This window comes from Myodes glareolus, chromosome 10 (genome assembly GCF_982192425.1).
Source record: "Myodes glareolus chromosome 10, mMyoGla1.1, whole genome shotgun sequence".
NCBI classification, from domain to species: domain Eukaryota; kingdom Metazoa; phylum Chordata; class Mammalia; order Rodentia; family Cricetidae; genus Myodes; species Myodes glareolus.
In genome coordinates, this window is record NC_142035.1 from 12,874,083 (window position 1) to 12,901,728 (window position 27,646).

At 49.4% G+C, this 27,646-nt stretch overlaps 2 long non-coding RNA genes across 4 annotated transcripts in view; one reads left to right on the plus strand and one right to left on the minus strand.

Annotated features, from left to right (window-relative positions):
• The window catches only part of LOC125404747 (uncharacterized), a 28,896-nt gene extending 9,112 nt beyond the window's left edge, over positions 1-19,784 (minus strand). The window contains exons 1-2 of the long non-coding RNA XR_007233353.3: positions 19,558-19,784; positions 15,400-15,484 (exon numbers count right to left, since the gene is read on the minus strand). This is a non-coding gene — a long non-coding RNA (uncharacterized LOC125404747). The remainder of the gene's footprint in view (positions 1-15,399; positions 15,485-19,557) is intronic.
• LOC146892741 (uncharacterized) lies at positions 18,488-26,960 on the plus strand. Of its 3 annotated transcripts, none has more exons than XR_015004248.2 (3): positions 18,488-18,606; positions 25,089-25,219; positions 26,021-26,960. It is a non-coding gene; the product is annotated as an uncharacterized LOC146892741 (long non-coding RNA). The 3 variants fall into 3 exon arrangements; XR_015004249.1 differs by lacking the exon at positions 26,021-26,960 and adding an exon at positions 24,571-24,681 and having other exon boundaries at positions 25,089-25,334; XR_015004247.1 differs by lacking the exon at positions 26,021-26,960 and having other exon boundaries at positions 25,089-25,334.
• The last annotated feature ends 686 nt before the right edge of the window (positions 26,961-27,646 follow it).

Genomic DNA, 27,646 nt, shown 5'->3' on the forward strand with positions numbered 1-27,646 from the left:
GTGATGATGCCCTGTCTAAGTGAGAGCCCAGAATCAACAGAATTGAGGATCGTGTACTGAAACCTCTGACCATGCCAAAGTTTCTTCCCTTAGGTTCTGTGTCTGTCAGGTGTTTGCTATGGCCATGAAAAGTCTAACATGGGAGCAGCTGTTTGCCTTGGGGGCAGAAGTTAAGGCAGCATGTACCAGCAGGTTCCATGAGCAAATCTGAAATGTGATATGGATCACTGGCATCGCTGTTGCCAGTGGGGCACGGTCCATAGTGGGGGACACAGGACGATGGGTTTGGGGGTATTAGGGGAGGTGTGATGGAGCCTGTCAGTCCTCCCAAAGTGGGAAGGACTCCAGGATTCTCCTCCAATCCCCTTGAGACACAGAGGCTGCACAAGGAGGGTCTGTGTGGCTGGAGGCTGAGGTCAAATGGGCCCCCAAATGCCCCATATGGAGTCCCTGGGTTATCCACAGGGTCACATCTCCAGACCCCAGCTTCCTCATCTTGGAAAAAAACCATTAAACCCTGGAGCTTCTGATTTCACGATCCACCCCACACCAGCTCTTAAGGACTGGCACCTCTGCCCCAGGTCAAACAGCCTGAGGAGGCAAACCTGGGACACATCCATCTCTGAGTCTGGGCTTCCTCCCCAGGTTCGCGGGTCCTTCATCTATCCCAAGAAGGGAAACCTCATCTTGTCAGAGGTGAATAAGAGGCAGGGACATGTCTACAACCCAGATGCATTCTCCAGCATCCCCAGGCAACGTTCCTCAGTGTTTGTCCTCCATTACAGTCCAAAGACCACAATCTAATAGCAGGACAGTCACAGGAGAACAACATTGTGGGGCTGAGGCTGGGCTTCAGTTGGTAGAGTGTTTGCCCGACATTCACAAACCCTGGGTTCCACCCCCGGTGCCAGTGTCGTGTAAAGTAGGAGTGATGTCCCAGCATAGGACACAGGAAAATCAGACGGTCAAGGTCATCCTCAGCTGCATGGCCAGCCTGGGCTACAAGACACCCCATCTCTAAAGAAAAAGAAAAAGGGCCAACACCCAAGAAAGCGCCTTAGGAACTTGAGATCAACTCTGGCGGTGCTAGAGGGGTTGGCACAGCCCACATGCCCTGCACAGTATTTGTTAGGTGGGCATCTAACCATAGCCCCAACTTCTCCCTCCTGGGGGTCTCAGTTGGCCTGGAGCAGCCTATAAAACTGACATCCAAGACACAGCCTTCCGCCCATGAGAGCTGAAGACCATAGGACTGCCAGACAGCAAGCCACCCTGCCTCCCATTCAACAACCCCTGTAAAACATTCCAAAATCACCTCGGAAAACAGACCTCTGCCTTTAACCCCAGCACTCAGGAGGCAGAGGCAAGCCATTCTATGTGAGTTTGAGGCCAGCCTGGTTTACAGAGCGAGTTCCAGGACAGGCTCCAAAGCTACACAGAGAAACCCTGTCTTGAAAAACTAAAACATACAAACAACCCAGACCCCTATCTCAGCTCCTCCTCTCTAAGGGTCTCTCCCAGGCCTGCAGCTGTCAAATGTGATAGCAGAACAGACGGGGGCCCAGGTGGGAGATGTTCAAACCCTGGGGGATGCGCTCGCCTGAGTCCTTGAAACAAGAAAGTAGACAGGACAGGAGAGCATGAGGCAGCTGTGTCTCAGTAACGCTTTGTTTATGAAAGCAGGCAGTGTAATTCACGTGACCATGCTGGCCAGAGAGAAGATGCTCTGAAGAGAGACATCTGTACCATCAGATCACAGGGACAGCGGATGCCACAGAATTAAACTCTCTCCAGAAATCCCATGCTGGGGGGAGGGCAAGGCTGAAGCTCTGGTGCCAGGCAGAGGAGGGACCTGCCTCTGGAAAGAGTTCCACACAATTCTAGCAACTCACCAAACGGCTCTGTGGGGACAGGCCAGAGCCAGGACAGTGGTGGGTCATGATGAGCAGGGCCTCCCAGTCCTTGACCAGAACTGCTGAGCTGCAAAGACCTCTTGCCTCTCCCTTGAAAGATAAACTTCCTATCAGGACCCCCCAAAACAGACATGGGAGTCACTTCCCAATGTGGCCACAATGAACACATCTCTCTTCTCTACTTTTCACTCCTGCTGGTCTCCTTAATTGGTGTAGTGAGGATAGGTGGCCAAACCTGGCCTGCCGGGATCTCCAGAGCTTGGGCAGGTGACAGTATCCGGCAGTAGGATGATGATTGTCAGCACAGAGGAAGGCCAAGAGCTGCAGGCTGACTGAACACATTACACACTCCAGGAAGGGTCCAGGGGAGCAGTCTTGCAGCAGGCGCACTAGTGGATGGCCCAAGAACGGAGGCTGGAATAATGTGGTTGGAAAATGGGTGGAGATCAGAGAGGTAAGGTGAAGCACTGTTAATAAAAACTCAGAGACAAATCTTGGGGTTCAACCTGAAGGTCAGAAAAACAAAGCAGCCAGTCACTGGCTCTTACCTTGACCTCAGTCCAAAATGGAGATCCTGCCTCCAGGAATCTCAGAATGAGACTGAGACTGAGAGCTGCCTCCTCCCGTTTTAGATTCCTCTCTAGGGCTGGAATTAAAGGCGCGCACCACTACCACCCGATTTCTATGGCAAACTAGTGTGGCTGCTGTGATTAAAGGTATGTGTCACCTCTGCCTGATCTGTAAGGCTGATCAGGGTGGCTGTTTTACTCTCTGATCTTCAGGCCAGATTTATTTATTAAAATACAAATGAAATATCACTACAGTGAGGCAAATTCCAAGTGCTCACTCCCCACCGCCTTCTCCCTCCCTGTAAACAGATGGTCCGTCCCATTTTTTGGAAGAGGAAATCAAGACTCAAAGAGGTGACGCACCTGTTCAAGGCCAACCAGCTTAGTTGGGCCATGATGCACCTCCCTTTGTCCTTCATAGGAGCCAGACACTCACGGCAGTCACTCTGGGAATAGAACTGCGTATTCAGGGGACAAAGGATCACAGGAGCCAGCAATGACTAATGTTTGTCCAGCACTGGTCTTGTGTCAAACTCTCCCTTCTCAGAGTGTCATGGAAACAAAACATCTCCAATCAGCCCTGTGAGGAGGGACATGATGGCTTCCATGGGACAAAGGAGGACACAGAGGCATCCAAGATTGTATCATTGGCTTGAAGTTATGGGTTAGCCAGTGACTGATCTGGGATACAAATCCAGGTTATGAGGCCCCAGGAGCTCTGTGCAAACGTTTATACACACATACAAATACACATATCCATATGTGCGAATACACCTTTGCACCCAAATGTGGTGTTTGCATACATACAGGCAAACAGACACGCACACACCTACCGTAGGGAAGCAGTGGCTTTAGCAGAAGGGTATTAAGCCACAGAGGCCAGCATAAGCCACATCTGCAAGGCTGCTGTCCTGGGCTGCAGTCACCAGGTATGTGAGTTGACCTGAGAAGAGGCCCAGCCTGGAATCTGTAATTGCAGCAGAAGGCGGTCCACCCTGTCCCACCAAAACTGGGCTCCTTGGATGCAGAATGCGCTACCCAGCACAGGCTGTGATTGACAGCTGGTGGTCACATCTCTTAGCAAACTGTGAGGACCAGCAGCACGCTCCAACAACCCAACCTTCCGTTTCTTACCTGCGAACAGTGTGAACGTTCTGCAGGGCTGCTGAGTGAGGCCGCGCCAGTGAAGTGTCAAGAGCCATGACCGGCACCCAGCAAATAGCAGGCGCAGCGGTAATGCATGCTTTGTGCACACATGGTTCCTTGACTCCAGCGCCAGGCAGACCCTTGGTGCCTCCACAAGCATCACTCGGTTGTTCGTCGTTTTGAAGCCTCGTTGACCCAGGCACTCAAATGAAATGTCACCGTCAACCACAACCATTATTCCCCTGTACTAGCTAGATTGAACAGAGGTCACACAATTATTTCCTTTGTCCCTCTTGTTCCTTCTCTGTGGGCGTTGACAAGAGATGACAGCTGCACCTGGGCTTGTGTTTAAATCACCTCAGAAAGGCACAGGAAATTGTATGGGTTGGGGACACGGTGTCAGAGGGGCAAAAAGTTTATAAGGACAGGTCAAGAGGAAGACCAAGAAACAGGAGAGACCATACATTATTTGTGGCATATGTATGTGTGTGTATGCATGTACACACATTTATTATAAAATAAGGTCATGAATTTGAAAGAGAGCAAGGAAGGGTATATGGAAGAGCTTTGAGTGAAGAAGGGGAAGGGGAAATAATATAATTATAATCTCCGAGAAATAAAAGAAATAATTCTTTAAAATATTGAAGGGAACAACTTTAAAAAAGAAAAGTTCAGGGTTCATCTCTGCAGTGTTTGGGTTAATTTCTCAAAGATAATGCTATTTCACAAACATCCAATAACCAATCACCAAAACTTACTTAACTCAGGAGTTAAGGAGAGATCCAGGAAGAAAAATGTGAAGACATAGTTATGGGCTGCGAAGGGCATAGAGGTGGATTTGATGGATGGAAGTGAAGCTGCTTTCTTGGGGCGGGGTTTAGGGGGAGTTCACCTGATGCAGGTGGGTCTAGTCAAACACAGCAAAGGCCAGAGGTCACCTGGGCTCACGACCCAGACAAGATACCCAGTGAGGTTCCAGTTCTTCCCTGTTTTCCTTACCAGACTGGCTTTTGATGGGCAGGAGGAGCTCAAGGTGCCGTGACATGGGAGATAGCCCCATGCCACCCCTGATTAGCCTTCTAAACATCTATGGATGTGAGTCTCCACCTAAGTTCGCTGGACCACAAAGTACTGTTGCTCCATTTTTGCATTTGTGCGTGCGTGAATGTGTGCATGTGTGAGTGTGTATGCACACGCATGTATGTGAGAAGGGCAAAGGTCAGAAGTTAACCTCAAGTATCATTTCTCAGGAGTGTTGTCCTCCTCGTTTTTAAAATTTATTTTTGTTTCATGTGCATTGGTGTTTTGTCTGCGTGTGTGTCTGTGTGAGGGTGTAAGATCTTGGAGTTATAGACAGTTGCTGCCATGTAGGTGCTGGGAATTGAACCCCAGTCCCCTGGAAGAGCAACCAATTCTCTTAACCGCTGAACCATCCCTCTAGCATCCCTCATTTGTTAAGACAAGATCTCTGACTGGCCTATAACACGCAAGTCATTGAGCCCCAGGGGTCCTCCTGTCTGCAGCTCCCCAGCGCTGAGACAACAGGCCTGCACCACTGCACACTGCACCCAGCTTTTCTGTTTGTGTTCTGGGGATCTGAACTCACGCTAAGCAGGCAAGCACTTTGTCACTGGATTGTCCTCCCAGCCCTCATTGTTTCTTTGGAAATCCACAGATGTGCCTTGCCCTGGCGCCTACCCCACACCTGCCCTGTGTCTCCTGGAGGTCTCAGGCCGGTGACTGCTGAGGTCTTGCTACTTTAAGTCACAGGAGCCCACGTTTTTCAGGGGCCTCGTGTCGTGGTGCAGCTGTTCAGACCGTCTTTATTGACCACTAGTATTATAGGATTCTATTGTTCTTTTTTATTACAAACAGAATTCTAAAAGCCAGTCCCTTTTATCTGTCCTTGAGGACAATGGTGTGATTTTAAGGAAGCCTAGGCTGGCCGCTCTGTTTACAAACCTCATTCTGGTGTAAGAGATCTTCCTGCGATAAGATACGGGAGGAGGGTGGGCTCGGAACTAGAGTGGGAGGGCGGGCAGCCACGTTCCCATGGTCCACCCTTCCATGCTTTCCCCATGATAACAACAGCCCAGTTCTCTTCAGGGGAACAAGGCCTTCCCACACACTCAGGAAGGCCTGCCAGTCAAGGTGTCGTCCCCTCACCCAAGCAATATGTGCTTTCTTCTTGGAAGTTGCTCCTTAAGTGGGGTGATTAAACCATCACGAGCAGCTGAAACTGGTCTCTCTGTGGCCAAATTTGTTCCTGTCGCTCACAGGGAGCCCTGACCCAAAGTGAAAGAAAGCAGATGGGGCACAGGGCACAGAAACAAACCCCTTTGAAAAGACGGGAAGCACGGCTTGGAAGATCGAGGGCGGGGGAGGGGATGCTCCACCAGCACGCATAGGGTCCCAGGTTCAATCCCCAGTAGAGGGGGAAGAAAAGTCTACAAAGAATGTTAGTGAAGTTCACTTGAGGGGCTGAGGCGATGGCTCAGTGGGGAGGAAGTGGGAGGATCTGAGCTAGAATCCCAAGCACCTGTGTGAAAAGCCAGACAGGGCTGTAAGTGTTCCTGTCACCCCAGCACTGCGGCCATAGGAGACAGGAGGATCTTGGGGACTGGCTGACTGTCAGTGTCACTCCAGGTTCAGTGAGAAATAGAGTGAGACACCCAACGCCGTCCTCCCCTGGCCTCGACACTAATGCGTGCACTCTCTCATGCATGTACAGGTAACAAAGAGAGGAGGGAGAAACAACTCTCAATTTGGGGTAAAAGAACATTTCATTTATCCGTGGACAAAGACTCTCCTTTGCCAACAAATTTCAGGTCCTCTAGGCTTCTTCTCCTCCAGGCTTCAGCTTTGACCCTGTCCTCACAAGACTCGCGCAATCCAGGCTCCGCAAGAATCCCACCTCACAGGCTTGCTGTCAATCACCCTGGCCTATCCCCAGCAAGGACCCCAGTAATCCATCAGGAATTGATCCCCAGCAATTCTCCTCCCCAGGGACCTTCCAACCTGCCCCCAGCTGTGAAAGTTGTCCATTTTGCATAGGAGGAGGGGAGCCCACTATGCTCTTCCGTTGTAATAAATGGTTGGCACCTCTGTGACTGGTTGTGACTCGTCACCCACAATCTCTCACATGATCACATGTTACATGTATTCATGTAACCGAAGCACAATCCCTGGTATGGTGAGGGCCGAAGGTAGCCAAACCTCCAAGAGCGAGTGGGATGCTGTCACCAGCTCACCTCCTTTGTTTGGCTTCTTGTTTCTCCTTCTCAAAAGTGTTCCTCCCATGATGCCATCTGTCACTAAGCCACACAGCCAAGCAGCCCTCATCAGAGCCAACGTTGTATTGCTGGGACTTTCAGCCTCTAAACTGTGAATTAAATAAACATCTTGTTTTTAGTGATCCAGCCTCAGGCATTTTATTACAGTAACGGAAAACAGATGGATAAAACATTGACTACGATAGTCCTGAATAAATTCTTCCTTACTAGTTCAACAAGAACTAGAAGGTTTTTCTTTTATTCTTTAACACTTTTCACTTAAAAATGCATGACAAACTCTGTATATATAGTGGGGACAAAATGCAGACTGACCTAAGAACAATTCCTATCCCTATGGAGAGTGTGCATAGTGAGTTCTGGAACGGGAACAGAACCTTGACTACGGGCAGGTTGGTGGAAACACAGACCCTAAAAGAGGAGGGACATAGGTCTGGAAGGAGGCGTCCGAGCTGAACTTCTGCAAAACAAATCTCATTTGGAAGCATCCTCCCAGCCCCAGAAGTCACCTCTCTGGACCCCCAGTCCTCGCTCCTGAGTTGACCAGCCTGATGTTTCCAGGGCCTTAATTCTCTCTTAGACTTCCGCACAAACATTCCATGTGACTGTTCATGAATTTAGAGGTCCTGTCTGCGCAGGTCTGTACCAGATCAGCCAACCAAGCTTCGGGATCTACCCATTTGCTTCCTCAGTGATGTGATCTTCTGCCCACTGCCGTTCCAGCAGGAGATGACACGGATGCCCACAGGTAGCATTAATGGGGCATGAGCCCCACATGCAGTCAATATTTTCCTCTGCCCAGTTCACTGGCTTTGCTCTGGCATCACCTACATCGCACCCTCTGCTCTGGCCGCAGTCCTCCAGTGTGGCTCACCTTGTGTGAATCTAAAAGATGCCAAAGGTCCACACCCTACAATGTCACCATCCCTCATCAGGAGAAAGAGAAAGACAGACGGGGCATACTTTGGGGTCATCATACTTAACTAGATGAGGCTGGTGGGGCCTCACAGCAGCCCTCCCCCCTAAAATCACCCAGATCCCTAGTGTACAAACAGAAGGACAATTCTCCAGCAGTCTGGGCTGGGCCTTCCAAGCATTCAGGTCACATGGAGAAGTTTGCCCAGGAAGGTGATCCTGCTGGCTGTGGGAAAATCAAGGACCAATCCTCCAGGGCAGGATTTCCCCTAGAATTTTGGACCAGAGTCCACAGTTTAAAAAACAGAAATTGTTTTCATCAGAACATGATCAGAGTTCACATGAGCATGCACACACGCACACACACACACGCAGACACACACAGACACACGCACGCACACACACACGCACACACACAGACACACACACGCACACAGAGGCATTCGCACACAAGAGTGGGGGTGCTTCAAGAACACTGCAGATTAACAACAGATGGAAGAGATGAAGTACAGACCTGGCGGCATAGCCCCTGAAGTAGGAGGGGCATTGCTATAGGAGGAGGCGTCCAAACTGAACTTCTGCAAAACAAATCTCATGTAGAAGCAGCCTCCCAGCCCCAGATGTCACTTGAAACTTTATTAAAAATAAACCAAAACAGGGAGGGGTATGCACATGAGATCACCCCAGAAAGTCCAGCTCCGAGCAGAGACTTGATCATGTCTAAGGAGCTGTTGCTAATCGGTCTCAGACCAGATTCTGATCTCCTGTCTGTACTTTGAAAAGACGCCCTTGCCTTTTAGAGACGCATTACTGAAGTATTGTAAAATGATGTCAGGTCTAGGACTGGCCTGAAGATAATCCAGGAGAAAAGACACAAAAGGAGTATAGTGTAGACAAAACAAGATACACAGGGAAAGTTGAAGCTGGAGATAGATGGGTGCTGGATGCCTTGCACTGGCTTCTCTATATGTGATTGAAAACACAGTGTAGAGCTGAGGGGGGAGCCTGAGGGGAACCCCTGGGAGTGACACACAAGGGAACTGTTCATCACATTCCATGGCTATGACAAATTACCTGAGCATGTCAACTTACATAAGCAAAGGGTGTGTGTGTGTGTGTGTGTGTGTGTGTTTGTGTGTGTGTGTGCTGGCTGGAGTACCTGACGTGGGAAAGACTGCAGGGACTAGGATACTCACTCGGTGGCCATCTCCCTCCAACCAGGCCACAACCCATGCTTCCACTAACTCCCAGCGGCATCATCTTAAGGACCTGCCAGTGGAGTCCAAGGTCCTGCTGGGCTCTTGAGCTCCCATCTCCTCAAATCCCATCCCAGACCCTCTGGCGTATCCAGCCCACTCAGATCACAAGGCAAGCTACTGGACAGACAGCTTCATAAATGTGTTCAGCACTTACAGGACCAGGGAGAGCCACAAGATGTGTGTGAGGCTGTGTGATTCTGGGAGCCCCTGAGGACAGAACTCGCTCTATTTTCCCATCCTGCCTCATTGGACAGACCGAAAGGCGTCTTACATACTGCTGGATATAATAGGTTTTTCTCCTTGGGTATCACATGGGAGAGGACAACACAGTCTGCAATGGTTGGTCTTATCCTCTGTGTGTGTATATTATGTGTGTGCATGTTTGTGTATATGCATGTTTGTGTGTGTGCATCTTTGAGTGTACATGTTTACGTGTGCGTGTTGGTGTATGTGTGTACACGTTTGTCTATTTATGTTTGGGCACGTTTGTGTGTGTATCATTGTGTATACATGTTTGTGCGTGTAAGTTTGTGTATGTGTGTACATATTTGTCTATGTATGTATGTGCATGTTTGTGTGTGTGCATCATTGTATATACATGTTTGTGAGTGCATGGTGTGTATGTGTGTTTGTCTATGTATATTTGTGCATGTTTGTGTATGTGCATGTTTGTCTACGTATGCATGTGCGTGCTCGTGTATATACATGAATGTGTAAATATATGTTATGTGTGTGTACACATATATGAGATTACATATGAAGAGACAGGAGGTCAGCATCAAGTATTTTCCTTGATTGCTCTCATCTTGGGTTTTTATTTGGGGGGGGAGGGGTTGGGATTTTTTTTTTTTTTTTTTTTTTTTTTAGTGTTTTGGGTTTTCGATTTTTTGAGACAGGATTTCTCTGTGTCACCCTGGCTGATCTGGAACTCTCTCTGTAGACCAGGCTGACCTCAGGCTCAAAGAGATCTGCCTGCCTCTGCTTCCTGAGTGCTGGGATTAAAAGCGTGCACCAGCACCACCAGGCTCACCTTGGTTTTCGAGGCAGAGTCTCCCACTGAACCTGAAGATCACCCATTCAGTTAGACTTGTCAGCCCGTGGGTCCTGAGGAGCTGCCCGTCTTTGTCCCCACTCTTGCCAGCTTTTCACACTGGCATCCAAACTCAGGACCTTATGCCTATGTGACTCACATGTTACCGACTGAGCTATATCCCAAGTCCTTGTTTTCCTCTTCTAAAAGAGTAAAGGAAATTCAGAATAAAATTGACAGTACAGCTTCAGAAGTGAAGTTTTACTTAGCAAAAATTTGCGGATGGAGGAATGTATTATGCATATGCCTGATGCATGCACATGGGTGAGTGTGCACCATGCACACATGTGGAGGCCAGAACAGAATCAGGCATATTCCTCCATCGCTCTCCACCCATCTCTCTCATTTCCTTCTACCTTAGGCTCCCCTTCCCCTCCCCACCTTCCCCTTCCCTTCCTTCCCTTTAAGACAGGACCTTATTATGTAGTGACATTGGTCTCAAACTCTCCATCCTCCTGCCTCCACCTACTGAACACTGAGCTAACAGGCTCACACCAACACACTCGATTCTTTGTGACTTGCGATCTTCGTAACAGAATCACCTGGATGCCCAGACTATGTCCAATGGCTTCAGAGCGCTGAGCTAAATTTCTTTGACCTCATGTTTCTTGACAAGAGTGCTCGATGTGTAAACCCTGCAGAGGAGGCTCCAATCATTTCACAGTTTCTGAGAAGACCATCTGAAGCACAATTAATAAAAACTCAGAGACAGAAATTGGTGTTCAATTTAAAAACCAGAAAAGCAAAGCAGTCAGCCCCTGGCTCTTACCCCAATCTCAGTCCAAATAGTAACCCTGCCTTCAGGAATTTTAGAATGAAACTGTGTGTGTGTGAGAGCTGTCTCCTCCGGTTTTATAATCCTCCCTAGGGTTAGGATTAAGGCGGTGCACCACTACCGCCCAGTTTCTATAGCAAGCTAGTGTGGCTATGGGATTAAAGATGTATGTTGTTGCTGCCTGGACTGTAAGGCTAGCCAGTGTGACTGTTTTACTTTTCTGATCCTCAGTCAAGTTTTATTTATTAAATACAAATGAAATGCCACTACATTCACACATACAACACGCACAGAGAAGCAGCCATACTCGCCTGGGACAGACATCTTCCTGACTCTGTTGGGATTAAAGATGGGTGCGATCATGCCAGCTTTAAGCTGTATGTTTGTGTGTGTGTGTGTCTGCGCGCGCGCATGCGCGCGCTCGTGCGCACACACGTGTAGATAGAACCTAGGACTTCATGCATGCTAGGCAAACACTCTACCAACTGACCAACTGAGCTGTTTCTCCAGCAAAATAAATACTATTTTAATGCGACTGATTAAAAGTCAAAACCAGTACAATAAAGAGAATGGGTTCCAAAAAGCCATACACAGAGTAGGAATAAATTCTGGTTCCACTGCCAGTGGCCCCGCAGCCTGCCCCAGCCATACAACCGTCACCCACCCCCTCCCACCCCCCAAGATCTCACTATGTAGTCCCAACTGACATCAAACTCACAGCAAGCTTCCTGCCTCGGCTTTTGAGTATTTAGATAACAGGATGGAGCCACCACACCATACTTCCATGTAAATGTTTTTGTGGGAAAATTGGCTTTGGTGGGAATTGGGGTCTGATGTTGCTTCCTCTTCTGGGTGCACACCAGAGGCTGGGGACCCTGCTCCAGACACCTGTGCTTGGTGTGACCCACAATGGCAGCCTGTAAGTGGGTAGAACTTGGCAGACAGATCCCCATCACTGACCCCCCTGGAAACCCCAGTCCACTCCCTCACAGCTCCACACTCCAGGGGCAGAGCTGTGACAGCTCAGAGCCTGTAATTCTCGTCCTAACAATCATTTCCTTAACCTTAGCAACCCTCTCCAGGCATGTTTTCCATCTTCTAAAAAATTAAAATGTTCTATTCCTTTAAGGCAAAGCCTCCTTGCCGTTCATGTCATCGCTTCTTTGCTGGCTTGACTTCACGAATGGCAGAGACTTTCTCCATCTCTAGGTATTTGATAAAGTTTTCTCGAGCTAGGTAGCGTTTTTATTTTTAGTGTTTTACATTTTTATTTATTTTGTGTTTGTGAGTGCACACAGCCTGTAAGCCGTCGTGTGTGTGGAGGTCAGAGGACGACATGTGGGAACGGGTTCTTGCACCGCGTGGATGCCAGCGACCAAACTCAGGTCACCAGGCTTGATGGCAGCATCATCGCCCACTGAGTCATCTTAATGGCTCCCATTTCATTAAAAAAAAAAAAAAGCCAAACAAATCGTCCACCACGTGTTCTCCATCTGCAATCCCCTGCATGCAGCTTTCTCCTTCTTGGAGGCTCCTCAGATGTTTTTGTGATGAACACAGATGCTTTGAGTCATCTGCCAAGACGTGATTTTCATCCCGCCACAGATCTCAGCAGGAGTCTCCTCCTCAGGGCTCTACTCTGCTCTTTCTGAAACATTCTGGGCACATGGGCAGAGTCCTTGGGACAGAGGACAGTTGAGTGACTCAATGGAGTTTACACAAAGAAGACCTAACACCCCAAAAGGGTTTGTTTGCACAGGGAGTTGAAGCATTGTCACTCCTGTTGCCAGGCAACCAGGACGCACCATCAATGATTCAGACACAGTATCTACCTGGGAGATACAGTATTGCGAGTCTCTGACTCAATTGCCTTAGGAGGCAAAGTCTACAAATTTGTTTCTGCTACAAACTGATTCAGGAGAGGGTTGTTTGGTTTATGGGTTTTGTTTTGTTTTGGTTTGGTTTAGTTTTAGTATTTTTAAATAAAGTTGGTACTTATATATGAAATTCTCCAATTTTTTTAATTTCAAAAAACTCAATAAAGTTGCAGGATACAAAGCCAAAAATATTTTTAATTAAAAATAAAATTGATTTAGCACTCAAAAAATTAGAAACAGCTAGAATTTTGATTTCTGACAAAACAATAAATATAGTATTAACATTTTTGATGTTTTAAATTGTAGACTTTATTACATTGGTTTTGATTTTTAATCAGTCACATTAAAATAATATTTATTTGGCTGGGAAAACAGCTCAATTGGTCAATTGGTAGAGTGTTTGCCTAGCATGCATGAAGTCCTGTAACAAGAACAAGTGGGCTGCTTGTTGTCCCAGCCGCCCTGCTAGCTTATACCCAAAATAATCACACAGAAACTGTATTCATTTAAACACTGCCTGGCCCATTAGTTCTAGCCTCTTTTTGACTAACTCTCACATCTTGATTCAACCCATTTCTAATAATCTGTATGTCACCACGAGGTCGTAGCTTACTGGGAAAGATTCAGCATGTCTGATCTGGCAACTCCATGGCGGCTCTCTCTCTGAGTCTGCTTTCTTCCTCCCAGAAGTTAGTTCCATCTCCCCGCCTACCTAAGTTCTGCCCTATCACCAGGCCCAAGCAGTTTCTTTATTAACCAATGAAAGCAACACAAATACAGAAGGACCTCCTACACCATTGGAGTCGGTTTACCATGTTGGAGCACCACTCTGTAACATGGGGGCCTACTTATCGCCCCGCCTGCCTGGCTAGCTTAGCCCCGAAATGATCACACAAAAAGTCTGCATTAATTATAAACTGGCCCATTAGCTCAGGCTTCTTATTAACTCATATAACTTATATTAGCCCATTATTCTTATCTATGTTAGCCACATGGCTTGGTACCTTTTTCAGAGGGGCAGGTCTCATCCTGCTTCTTTGGTGATCTGGGCAGGACTGCCAAAAGAGCTTCCTTCTTCCCAGAATACTCCTATTCTCATTGCCCCACCTCTACTTCCTGTCTGATTTTCCTGCCTATAGTTCCTGCCTGGCTACTGGCCAATCAGCGTTTATTTAAAATTTAATTGACAGAATATAAAATTGTCCCACACCAGAGTCCTAGGTTCTATACACACACACACACACACACACACACACACACACACACACACATTGCTTAAAGTTGGCGTGGTCACACCCATCTTTAATCCCAATAGAGTCAGGAAGATGCCTGTGAGTTCCAGGCCAGTCAGGTCGACATAGTAAGACCCTCCCTCAAAATATAGAACAACAACCAAAATGGTGTTCCTCCCTCTACAGTCCATCAGTCAGGGCACACAGCTTTGCCCACCATCTGCACAACTCTGACATACTGGAACAGGGCAGGAGGCAGGAAGAATGCACTGGCTTTGGCAGTTCTGGTCATGAGGGCTAAGCTAATGAGACCAGTTCCCTCCATGACTGTAGTTGGAGAGGGAGAGAAACTTGGGGTGTAATCAAGGCGGCGACACCAATGAACCCGGGACTGGACTCTGGGTAGGCAAGGACAGCCACCACCCATCTGAGAGGGGCAAGGAGAGCTGGCTCACAGCATTCAACACAAAGCTCTGAGAAATAAAAGGGTGTTGGTGGGCTGGCCAGGGGCACAGCTGGGAGTCTACAGTTGGGTTTGTTTGGTTGGTTGGTTGATTTTTTTTTTTTGGTTCTTTGTTAGGTTGGAAAAAAGAACCACAAACATGAACAACATAGAAAGACCTCCCCCATGTCCCCTGAATACAGCTGAACGTGGGCAAGAGAGTGTATTCCTGGAAAGCATAGCAGGCTCTCCAACCAAGAGAACGGAATGACCACCTTGATGCTGGAACTGTTTAAACACACTCTTCCCCTGGTCTGTTTCCATGGAGAGATCACGATCTGTTTACTTGTATTTAAAGATTAAAGTTTTCCCATGGTGCCTTAAGAGAGACCGTGCTCTCTCGGATCAGGATGATCACCTGACTCAGAGTTCATCAGCTGATCACTGAGCGAAGGTACGACGTCAGAGGCCTGGTCTGGGGAGGCCGTGAGATGGAGTGGAGGTGGATTCACCAGGGGGATGGCAGGCAGGTGAGCACCTCCGGGATGCAGAGACTTAAACAACATTGCACTAATGCTGCCTACCCCTCTTGCCGTCCCCTCGACGTCGGCTGATGTGCGTCCAGACCCCATCTCCCACCACCTCCCTCCTCTTCAGATACACTAGCATCCCCACGGGTCCCTCAGTTATCTGCCCTGTCCCCTCCTCCTGAGCCGTGATGGGTGCCATTCCCCCAGATCCCCCCACCCTGAGTCTTCAGGACTCACCTCCTCAGGGAGGCCCTCCTGCATCACACAGTGTGAGACCGATAGCCCTGCCCAGGACCCCCTCCCCCCATCGGCACCTGTTCCTGCATCACCTCCCCCTGAAGCGGCTGGCTGATGTGTTTACCTGCCCCTGTCATCCTCTGCGGCTGGAATCCATTGTCAACAGATGGATCGTGTTCACTGCCACGTCCAGGCGGCCAGCACAGCAGCTGTGGGAACAACAGAGGTGTCCCCAACCGTATGTTAAGCCAAGTAACGGGTTCGTATGTGGATGACTGCCTTGACAATCTTTGCATGGGGACGTGTTGTTTTACATCTGACTTGTTCTGTTTTCTTCTTGTGGGCAATGCGGGCCTGCCGGGGAAGAACTGGCACCCAGCCATCACAAGGAAATATCATGTGAGGGATGGACAGATGGCTCCGAGGTTAAAAAGCACTGGCTGCTCTTCTGGAGGACCCAGGTTTGATTCCCAACACCCACATGGTGGTTCACAGTCATCTGTAACTCCAATCCCGGGGGATTCGATAGCCTTATCTGGCCTCTGCAGACACCAAGCACACATGTGACGCACAGGCATAGATGCTGGCAGAACACCCAGATACATAAAATACTTTTATTCCTTAATGTCACATTATTTATTAAGTTATTTAATGTCACATTGCTTGATTGGATGCTATCTTATGTTCATTTCCTATCATCATGCAGAACTAACAGGTCAACATCCTCACAGGTCTCTCAGTTCTCTACCCTGTCTCCTCCTCTGAGCCTTGTAATGTGCTGTTGCTGTTCCTCCCACCTAGCATGCTAGTCCCCCCCAGAGCCCATGACAGCTGAAAAAAAAAAAACTGTTAAAAGCAGCACAAGGCTTATTATTTACTGGGTCCAGAATTCTGGGTCACGAGTTCTAGGTCTCAGTTTATTGCAGTAAGGACATCACGGGTGGCCAGGAGCTTGATGCAGCTGGTCACATTGCATTCAGTCAAGAGCAGAGAGCCAAGAATAAATGCAGGCATGCCAGCGCTCAGCTGAAATCCAGGACCTTTTGCCAAAGAATGGCGCCACCCACAGCGGGTGAGCCTTCCTACTAATCAAGACAGTCCCCCACAGCTATGCCCACAGGCCATCGTAATCTAGACAGCCTCTCATTGAGACTCTTTTTTCCAGGTGATTCTAGACTGTATCAAGTAAACAGTCACAAACCAACCATTACAGACAACAAAGCAGGTAGACATCCCCAACTGAGAGCCCTCATTTTTACAGGTTAGTCCCTCGCCTGCCTTTTGACAGAGAATTTTGATATTCGTTCTTTAAACACATTGTTAAAGTTGACAGAGACCCTCTAAAATAAATGCCTGGACCTCACTCATTCTAGGCTTGACCCCACGGTCAATGCTTGAAGGCACTATGGAGCCAAGAAGGCCCTTCAGGCCATGATAAACAGGGCCAGAACCGGGTTGACATCCTGGACACATCAAGCCTTTGGAAACAGGAGTTTCCAGGATGAGTTACTTTGCACCAAGCAGCAACTGGTGAGGTGGCGGGTGAAGTTATGTGGTTGGTGAGGGTCAGGCATGCTTGGGTGTGACATGGGAAACAGGAGACATCTCTTCTGACTCCTAAAGGAAGAAGAGGTACAGAGCCCAGGAGTGGCCACAGGATGGGGCTCCTGGCAGAGAGGTCAGCAAGAGTGAGGCCAGAGTTACCATCCTGGCTATTGATGGCTATTGATGCTCCCAGAATCAGATGCTGGGGGAAGGAAACCACAGAAACCCAATAATAGCCAGAGAAGGAATTTGTCCCGAGAATGGGATTTCACAGAGTTCTGACTTGTCAAGACACCTTGCAGGAGACTTGAGCAGAGAGGACAACAGATCAGTGGTGAGCAGGGCCACATCTTGACCAAGTGGGTGGGACCATGTGTGACCATGGCCAAGCAGGCTGGCCCTACCATGACCAGTGATGTGGGAGTCCCCTCTGTATGGTGTGAATACTATCGATTAATAAAGAAACCACTTTGGCCTATAGCAAGGCAGAATTTAGCTAGATGGAGTTGGGGGACTAAACTGAAAGCTGGGAGAAAGAAGGTGAGATCAGAGAGAAGCCATGTAGCCCCATGGGAGACAAACGCCAGAACTTTACCGGCCACAGCCTCGTGGCGATACACAGATTAATGGAAATGGGTTGAATTAAGATGTAAGAGTTAGTCAATAAGAAGCTAGAGCTAACGGGCCAATCAGTGATTTAATTAATACAGTTTCTGTGTAATTATTTCGGGGCTGAGCAGCTGGAAACAAACAAGCGGCCTCCTACAACAGACCAGGACTGCTTAGCTCCGCAGGCCTCTCATCTAAACTCCTGTCAGGACCTAATATGATCCACGGGTCCCCCGGGCATCTTTATTTGTTCTTTCTCCATACAGCCATATTGTGGACAAGTGGCCAAACCTACCTTGTTGGGCTTCAGAGACTCAGGCTCTACCCCTAAAGCCTGCTAACAGCCTCACTACCCTTCAGAGGCTACAACAGAACCTCTGAGAAATTCCCTCTGATCGCCAAGAGTTAAATCTGTGGCCGCTTATGAGGTTGTGAGTAATTACCACAGAGACCCAGTCCCAGTGATACCACACTCGAGCTGAGAGACTCCGAAATGGTTAACTCTATGCCTGTCTCCTCATCGCGAACACAGGGACAATCATGGTCCCATCTCATAGAGCCTGGCATACGATGTATATGGACTCCGCTGCTGGTGTGTAGGTGGGGACAGATGAAGATACGTAGAATTCTTAGCCATCCACTAAGATGTCAGCACTGACTTGCGAAGCCCAGGGGTCCTGGAGAATCAGTAATCCTAGGGTCAGCCATGCGCTGCCCTTCTGTACCGCTAAACCTGCTCTCAAGGAGGTGGAAGCCCCTGTAGTGATATTTTGTTTGTGTTTTAACAAATAAAGCTTGGCTGAAGATCAGAGTGCAGTTAAGCCACTAGAGACCGGGCAGTGGAGGCACACACCTTTAATCCCAGGACTAGGGAGACAGAGGCAGACGGATCTCTCTGTTAGTTCAAGGACACCCTGGGCCACACAAAATTGAGTCTAAGAAGCAGCTGACACTAAGGTGATCCCAGCACTTGGGATCAGGAACCTTTAATCCCAGTACTAGGGAGGTGGAGACCGGAGTGACAGGGCTGGGCAGAGAAAGGAATTTAAGGCGGGAGGAGACAGGAGCTGGTTCAGCCAGAGGCAATGGTCTGGGGTTTGGCAGAGACAAAGTCTGGAGATGTAGTCTGAGGATTTGTAGCGACAGGATCGCCCCTTCCATCTGAACATGGGTAGAGGTAAGAACTCTCTAGTGTCTGGCCACTCTGCTTCTCTAATCTTTTAGCATTAACGCCTATAGCTGACTCCAGGTTTTTATTATGAAGAACAATTAGAATTCGTGCTACAGGTACCTGCTGCATACATTATGCCCAGTGCTCATGACAGTGCACCTCGCCCCCTCCCTGGGCTCCTAGCCCAGTGTATACAGAAGGTGCTTCATGAGCACCGCTGGGGTTGTGTTATGGCTGAAGGACACCAGGAGAGTGTATGGCTCTCACATGTGGCTTCCCCTGTGACAAGCCATGTGCTCCCTTCAGGAAGGGGATGGGGTTTGGAACCTGCATAGGAGATTTGAGTGGCCTGTCAAAAAGGCCTGGGTTGGCCTTGGTGACCAGGTTGAAGCAGCTTAAGAAGGGCTTGGATGTCACCAGGGAACTTCTGATGAGATAGGAAAGACTTAGGTAAGAGTTGGAGGCACACGGGAATAGGAAGGAAGAGACCTTCTCGACCTTCCCAGTCCAATTCTCTCAGCCCAGAGCCAGCACCTTGCACGCTGGGCTGTCACTGCTGCCCACGTGCCGCAAGCCACAGCAATAACCCACATCATAGGGCACAGCAAGAGCTGGGACAGTGGCTTGTCCCAGAGAGGTTGCAAAAAGGGGCTGCCAGTGTTAGCCTGGCAGAGACTGAAGGGAGATGAGTGAGTGACAGACACCTGATCCTCAATGGAAGTTCCTCCCCTTAAGGTCCCAGGGGGCAAGAACTGGGACAGAGAGCAGTAGCCTGCTTGGGGAGTTGGGGGGAGCATCACACATCTTAATTCATCCTTCTCTGCCACGGTAGCCCCTGGCGTCCCATGCACCAGCCCCCACGTACATACAACCCAGAGTCCCCTTTCAAGGTCAGGAGGGCAGAAGCACAGGGCACAGCCCCTTCCTCTTCCTGACGCCTCAAGGAACATAACTCACACTTCTCATGTGATGCTGGACTCCTGGGTTCAGAGGTGATCCGGGAGAGGAAGCTAAAAGTGGAAGAGAGCTCATCCAACTGCAGCAACCAGAGTCCTGAAAGAGCCTCAACCACCTATGAGTCCCAGCTTCAGCTAGGCTTATACCCCAGCCCAGCTGAGAAGAGTCAGGAACCGGCAATCACGGTGTCAGTGGTTCACAAGCAATCTCTCGCCCCATTGAGCAACTGGCACAAGAGGCTGCTTGGCGATTGCTTCGGACTCTGCTCTCCAGCTGGAGCCAGACTAGGGCAGAGCCCCTCCTCAGTATCAAAGTCTGCCCAGCTAGAGAACACAGGCTGATTTCACGGGTGCTTATGAAGCCACGGCAGAGTGAGTCCCCTCCCGGCTAAAGGACAGCAGCCGGTTGCTCTGTCACTGCTCACAAAGGAGGTTTGCTCCGGTCCCCACAGAGCATCAAATGCTGAGCTCTGGTGCTTGCCACTTAGCATTCTTTGCAAATGACCCTTAAAGGGAGGACAACAATGTGAGGACACAAACCCACTGTGCCCCACAACCAGAGAGCTCAAAATGCAGAACGTAGAGCCTGCCAACTGGCCTGGGTTTCCACGGCCCTGGTCACCTCCCCTTACTGGAGAGCAGTATGTGGACACACTCAGACCCCCAGCCACCTCCTCCCCCACTGAAGGGGGGCAGGGTGGGGGAGGGTCCATCAAGTCGGCAATTGTGTGTTTTACCCACTTCCTGATGGACACACTAGACTTCACTAGGTTTTATATAACCTTGGGGGACAGCGCTTGATGACTTCAGGGCTGTGAGTCACTGCCAGGGGCTGAATTCACACGATTCAACCCCCGAACCTCAGCCTAATTGTACCAAACTCCCCAGCACACACGATGTAGCAACTGTCAGTCACGAGCCCCCGCCTCAGCTCACAGGACCTGGTAAACAACTGATCAGCTGACTTACATGAATTAACATGAGAGATCATGTCAGTCCGTGGCTTTTAACCTGATAAACAGGTGTCAGGCTGGTTGCCATGGAGAGGTGAGGGGGGTCACCGGGGTCAACCAGGACTCCCTCCAATGATGAGCAATTCCTAGGGACTCTGTGAGGAGGCCCAGGCATGCCTGGCATTTTAATTACGCCTGGCTTGCCCATCTGTGAGTTCAAGTGAGTATGATGTGTTTATGTGTAAGAGTATGTGTCTGTGTATGTGTGTGTTATGAACGTGTGTGTGAATGAGCACAAATATGTATGAGTATATGGGTGTATGTGTAAATGTGTATATGTGAGTGTCTATTTGAGAGGTTATGAATGTCAGTGTATGTGTGTGCATGTGTGCTCTCATGTGGGATGTGTGTATGGCCGTGTATGCATGTTTACATGGGTAGACAGATGTACAAGAGTGGACATGTGAGTAATGGATGTGCATATGGCTGTATGCACGAGTGTGTGAGCACATGAATACAAGCCTATTAATCAGAATTCTCTAGAGGAACAGAGCAATAAAAATGAAGATCTATTAAAACGGGAGTTGCTGGGGTTGACTTATGTACCATCTGCTCTGATCTGACAATGGCTGCCTTCCCACTGGAGAGGCTGAGAACTGAGTGCCTGCCTAGTCTGTGAGGTTCAATACCTCCACAGTCTCCCTCATGCAGAAGGAGAACTGCTAGAACCCTCTGGTCTTCAGGACACTTTGGGAACACAAAGAAACTGAGTACCGATAGCGGGACTGGGATGCAGCCACAGCGAGGTGGTGTCAGCGGCACCGGCAGAGCAGTTGAACTCGCCAACGAGTTGCAAAGTCCATGAGCCAAAAAACTAAAGTCTTCCTCAGATCCCCCTTTGTGTGGGCCACTGTCGGAAGATGCTGCCCAAATTTAGGGTGCATCTTCCCACTTCAGTTAGTATGACCAAGGAAAGTTCCTCACACACATTCCCAAGAGCTAACCTCAGTCTAGACAAGCCCTCACATGGAAGCCCAGTGCCTCAGTTGGCCCTAAAGTCAGTCGGTTGACAACCATCATGAACTATCATGCGAGATAACATGAGTATGTGTGACTGTGATACAGACATATATATGAGTGAACATGCGTGTGTGTTGGGGAAACGGAGGCCCAGGGAGAAGATGACCTGCTCATGTCCCTGACTGTCTCCTTTGTCACTGTGGCCAAGTCTTGTCTCATTCGGACTGAGGACAGCTCTGATGGTTTTTACCTGACTCAAGGTGAGGGCTGGGTGGCTTTGGACACAGCAGAGCTCTCTAGTGGTAGCTTCCTTCCCCCAGGTCAACAGCAGCTGAAACTTACACCCTGAGCACCCTCCCTCCCAGAGGCCACCTCTCCAGGCTGTGGCATCTGCACAGCCCTCTCCACACAGCCCATACCGTCAAGTAGGACTCTGGGTTTAGGCTCCCCTGACCCACTTCCCTCCCCTGAGCAGATTATCAATGGAAAAACACAGCTCATTGGGGGGAGGAGGCGATAGTCTAGCCCCAGGATGCTATGGCTCCCAGGCTCCTTGGTAAGCCAGTCGGGTGTCTGCCAGAACACTAGACTCTTTATTCTCACTTAATTGAAAACAGTACAACCATCACAGAGCACATCCAATCACGGCCCCCTCTTTCCTCAACCGCCACCATTAACCTTTAAAAAGATGCTTCACGAGCCATTTGCCTGAACCTCTGTCTTCGTGCCCGGGTGTAATGAGGCTCAGAAACAGCCAGGCACAGGAAGGGATGGATGTGAGAGATGTCACAAATGTCAGCGGGGCAGAGCAGGTCCCAGAGCTGCCACACAGGGACCAGGCGCCGCTGTATACATGACCATGTCAAGGCCCGGGTCTGAACCACAGGCTCCCATGATGGCTAAGGCCAAATCGTCTCAAAGAAGTGAGCTCCCCTGAGCCAAACACATAAATGAAGTCCCACACTGCTCTTCAACTCACAGCCATCTGCCAGTCCTTCCATCTCCTGGTGGAGCTCAGTCCCTGTGTGCCAGCCTTTGCTGGGCTCTGGATCGCCTGTCCTCTGCCCCAATCCCCTCCGTCCATGGACGTCCATAGATATCCATAGATATTTGACCCTGGTGGATAGAAACAGGCACCAGAATGAACATCTAGAATAAATGACAAAACCCTCAGAAAAAAAAAAGAGCGGAGGAGAGGCAGCCCAATAGAACGGGACACAAGGGAGGAGCCAGAGCCTCACTAAAAATGCACACAGAACAGCTCCGCCTCAGGCAGGAAGGTCACTGGCATAGTCCAAGCACCTAGAAGGGTAGGACTGTCCCTAGCTGCTGGAGGGAGACTGGGGCAACCACTTTTATTTAGAACACGTGACTACTTGGTGGTTCTGCCAGTTGTACTGTTTGGGCCATTGCATTCCTCAGTAGGTGGCCAAGGGTGAGCTCCTCGGTGCAGTGAGGAAAGGCGAGCCAGTCAGCCACTCACAGGACATGGCTGTGGGTGCAGAGGGAGATGCTTGTTTCTCGTGTGTGAACTGGGGACAAGGGTTAGGAGAAAATAACATTCCTCACCCGGGCTTAAGTTAAACCCTGCACCTCCAGAATGGAAGCTACTGGTTGGAAGGACTTCCGTTTGTACCCAAGAGGGAAGGACATGAATGCTCATGGCGCTTCTTCATGACTCAAAGCAGGACTGTTCCAAATAGGCAGCAGCAGGAGATGTCCCCTCTCCCCAAGGGACACCTCGAAGCAGGGATGGTGGGCTCACTAAAGAGGTGAAACTGCAGCAACAGCACAGACGCAGAGCAAACACAGACACCTGGTCACTGCCGGCAGCAGATGTGCTGGTCAGGGCACAACCACAGGGTGATTGCTTCCTATCATGGTTTTAAAGCCAGGGACAGGACTGAGCAAGCATCAGGACTTGAGTTCAGATTCCCATAAGTCACATAAAGAAGTCAAGCATGGGGCTAGAGGGTTGGTTCAGCAATTTCAGGCACACAGTGCTCTTGCAGAGGACCTGAATCCAGTTCCCAGCACACATACTGGTGACTCAGTGCTCATAGCTCCAGCTCCAGGGGATCCAACACTCTCTCCTGGCTTCTAAAGGTACCTGTACTCACATGTACAAACCCATACACAGACACACATGTAGTAGGAGGCCACTTGTTCATTTCCCGGCCGCACAGACTCCGAAATAACCACACAGAAACTGTATTAATTAAATCACTGCTTAGCCTATTAGCTCTAAATTTTTATTGGCTAGCTTTTACATCTTAACCCATTTCCATTATTTTATATTTTACCATGAGGCTTGTGGCCTACCAGCAAGGTTCCAGCATGTCTGTCTCTGGTGGAGTCTCCATGGCTTCTCACTGACTCCGCCTTCTTTCTCCCAGCATTCAGTTTAGTTTTCCCTCGCCTAGCTCTGTTTTACCCTATCAGACCAAGCCAGTTTCTTTATTCATTAACCAATAAAAACAACACATATACAGAAGGACCTCCCACACCACACGCATGCACACACATACTTCTAAAATATAAAATCTTTTTTTAAAAAGTGAGGTATTTTGGAACATTCCTGTAACCCCAACACTTTAGGAAGATGGGGGACAGGACGGCCGGGTGTTCTGATCACCAGCTTAGCTCCGGTTTCAATCAGAGATCTCATCTCAAGGAAATGAAGCAGAGAGAGATACAGCAGGATGCCCAAAGTCTTCTACTCATGTATATGTCACATTAAATAGGCTTTCTACTGCTGCGATGAAACACCATGACCACAAAGCAAGTAGAGGAGTATACTGTCTGGTTTGGGGTGAACTTGACAGAAGCTGGAATCAGAGAGGAAGGAGCCTCAGTTGAGGAAATGTCTCCATGAGATCCAGCTGTAATACATTTTCTCATTAGTAATCAATGGGGAGGGCCCTGCCCATCCTGGATGGTACTATCCCTGGGCTGCTGGTCCTGGGTTCCATAAGAAAGCAGACTGGGCAATCCATTAGGACCAAGCCAGTAAGCAGCATCCTCCATGGCCTCTGCATCAGCTCCTGCCTCTGGGATCCTGCCCTGCATGAGTTCCTGTCCTGACTTCCTTCAGCGAGAAGCAGCGATGTGCAAGAGTGAGCTAAATAAACCAATAAACCAAAATATTAACGGTAAGAGGACACCGATGGCTCTCACCCTACAATCTCTCCACCATGGCTTCCCCAAAGCCTCAGAAATCTCTCTCATTGGCCTGATTCAGTCACAGGCCATCGCCAGACCAATCACAGCGGCCAGGAGATGGTAAGGAGCCATTTGGTCCAAGCACTGAGACAAGGCCCGTTCCCAGGATGCCTCTCTCAAGAAATGTGGGCAGGAAGGAAAAGAGTTAAGCCCTAAACTGGGAAATAGAAATAAGAATGGGCACACACATATACCACCACCAACAACAACACACAACAACAACAACACACATATTCACACAGTAAAGTGTTGACAATCTGAACCCGTGTGAATGGGTAATTCTACGTGTCAACATGCCTGGGCCATGGTGCTGACATGTGGCTAAATATTGTTTTAGATGGCTCTGGGACCTTGGACTTCAAAGGGAACAGATTGCCTTCCATACTGTGGAGAGGCCTCATCCAATCAGCTGCAGGTCCGACTAGAAGAACAGACTGAGCCTCCCTCCCTCCGGATTCGACTTTGGATGTGAGCTTGGGTGTTGGCTTGTCTCTGGTTCTCCCGTCTGCCAGCCCACCCACAGATTTTGGACATGGCACTTTCTGTAACCACACAAACCAGTTTCAAAAAAAAAAAAAGTTTATGTGTTTCTCTCTCTCTCTGAGACAGGCTCTATACCCCATAGTTCATAGTCAAAGATGACCTTGAGCTCCTATTCCTCCTGCTTTTACCTCACAAGTACTAGAATACAGGCCAGCGATCAAACCCAGAGCTTTGTGTATCCGGGCAAGCACTGTACCCACTGAGCCACAGCCCCCACCACCTACCCATAAAATAAACACACACGCACACACACACATGCACACACGTGTATACTGCTGTGGGTCAGCCCTCCAGAGAACCCCGCTTAGTCCTCTGTGCCCTGGGTTCATCATTCACCAGTGTCTTCAACGAGGCATTCTCTGGGCAACGGTTGCTCCAAAGCCCCTCACCTCTGGCTGCAACCAGCTCTGTGACAGACTTAATCCATTTCCATCTGGTGGCATTTTCCGCAGGGAAAAGGCCATTTGACAGATTGAAGCTGCCACCTCAACTCCCCCCACCCCCCGCCCAACGCACTTTCTTTTTCTCTAATGTTGGTTTATGCTCATTTTAGAAGCCCGGATGTGGAGAGGAAAGACAAGGCCAAGTAGAGGACACAAGAAAAAATTGTATTAGAATGTAAAGCACTTGTTTGTGTTTTAGAGTGTGTGTGTGTGTGTGTGTGTGTGTGTGTGCGCGCACGCGCGCGCGCGCAGCATACTAATCAATACAAGAGGTTGATTCCAGACAGAGCTGTGAGGAAGATGACCCAGAGAAGATCCTGGCACAGACACTGATCCAGCCCTGCTTCCTGTGAGGACACCACTGTCAGTTCACGCTGGGCTCTGAATCCACCTGACCGGCTGATGAGCCTAGACAAGTTCTCTTGATCCCACCTGCTACCCTGGGCTAAGTGCTTGCACCTCAAGGAGATCCAGGATGCCCCAGTTCTTCTGTTCCCACCTCTGCGCACTCCCCTTCTTCCTGCCTTGAGACTGAATACAGAATTCATCACTGGGAACCTGAACAGCAATCATGACCCAGGAAGGGCACATAAGTCCAGTGCTCTAGAAGGGTTCTTCTGGGACACTGTGAACTGGCAAAGCAGCTCCAAGGAGCCCACACAGGACTTCAGAGGTCTTTGGAGTATTGAGGGGAACATAAAGGGAGCCCCTTCAAGTCCAGAACATAGAGACTTACAGGGACACGGAAAAGGTGGGGGGCAGTCACTTGGGCTCTGGCCCTGGCATCTTGACTCGGGTTCTCAGCTGAGATTCCACCTCCCAACATCTCCCACAACAGTCATGATATCAGCTGCCCCTCTCCTGCCCTGGGCCTCCTGCCCACTGTGACCTGAGGGTTCATAGATTCTGCCCTCCTGGAGCAGGGAGCATTGGCAGTTGGGTTGATTTGCATATCTGCCAGGAAAGCCTCTGGGGCTGACAAATGGGCTGCAGAGAGCATCCCTCCCAACCCAAGTCACACACACCCCCAACTCTATGCCCTGGAAAGTCATCTCAGAGATTAGATTCCCCACACCTGCAGGGTCATGTCACGCATCAGTTCCCTGAAATGAGACAGGGACGCTCAGGCCCCAACCCCACTCATCAGCCACTAGAATCCCACCGTTGCCTGGGTGGGGGATGAAAGGGTTGTGATCAAATAGTAAATTGCATCTGATACAGGACCCAGCCCGATGCCTGTGGCTTAAACTGTTTATCACAGAGATGGGAACAGCTCTAATCGGCCTCCTGAGAGCCGTGAAATAGGCTTGGGACACTTGGGACAGCCATGGAGTGGGGGCTGCAGAACTGAGGATGAGATAAATTCAAAGTGGGGGTGCCACAGACACAGAGTGCTGTAAACATGCCTGGGCCTGCAGCACCCCACACTCAGGAGGCTAGCAGGGTGAGTCTGGGACATCTGGGAGCCAGATGCTAGCCACCTGCCCCCTCAGACTTCATCCCAGAATTGCTGAGAGCCAAAGGCCAACTTCTGAGTCCCAAGAAGGGCCGTGCTTGGGGTTGGCACAGAGCAGCTACGGCCACCGAGTCTGGAAAGCTCTACTGGGATGGCTGCCTGTCTGTCACATTCTGTACTTCGATGGCCTCTGGACAAATCCCCATCTGTTTCTCAGGAAGTGAAACAAGGGGCCACTTCCTGCAGTGAAATCTCTGAAATCAAACTCCAGAGTAAATCAGATCAGATTAGCAAGGCCAGTGTTTCGTGAGACATGGCGAGCTCGTGGGATGTTAGCAAACCCAGGCTCGGAAAATGGTGTGGTGGACTCCTCAGTTAGAGTCCAGAAGGTTCCTACACCTGACTCATCTGGGGCTCAGGATGTTGAAAACATCTTGCTGGCTATGGTGGTTC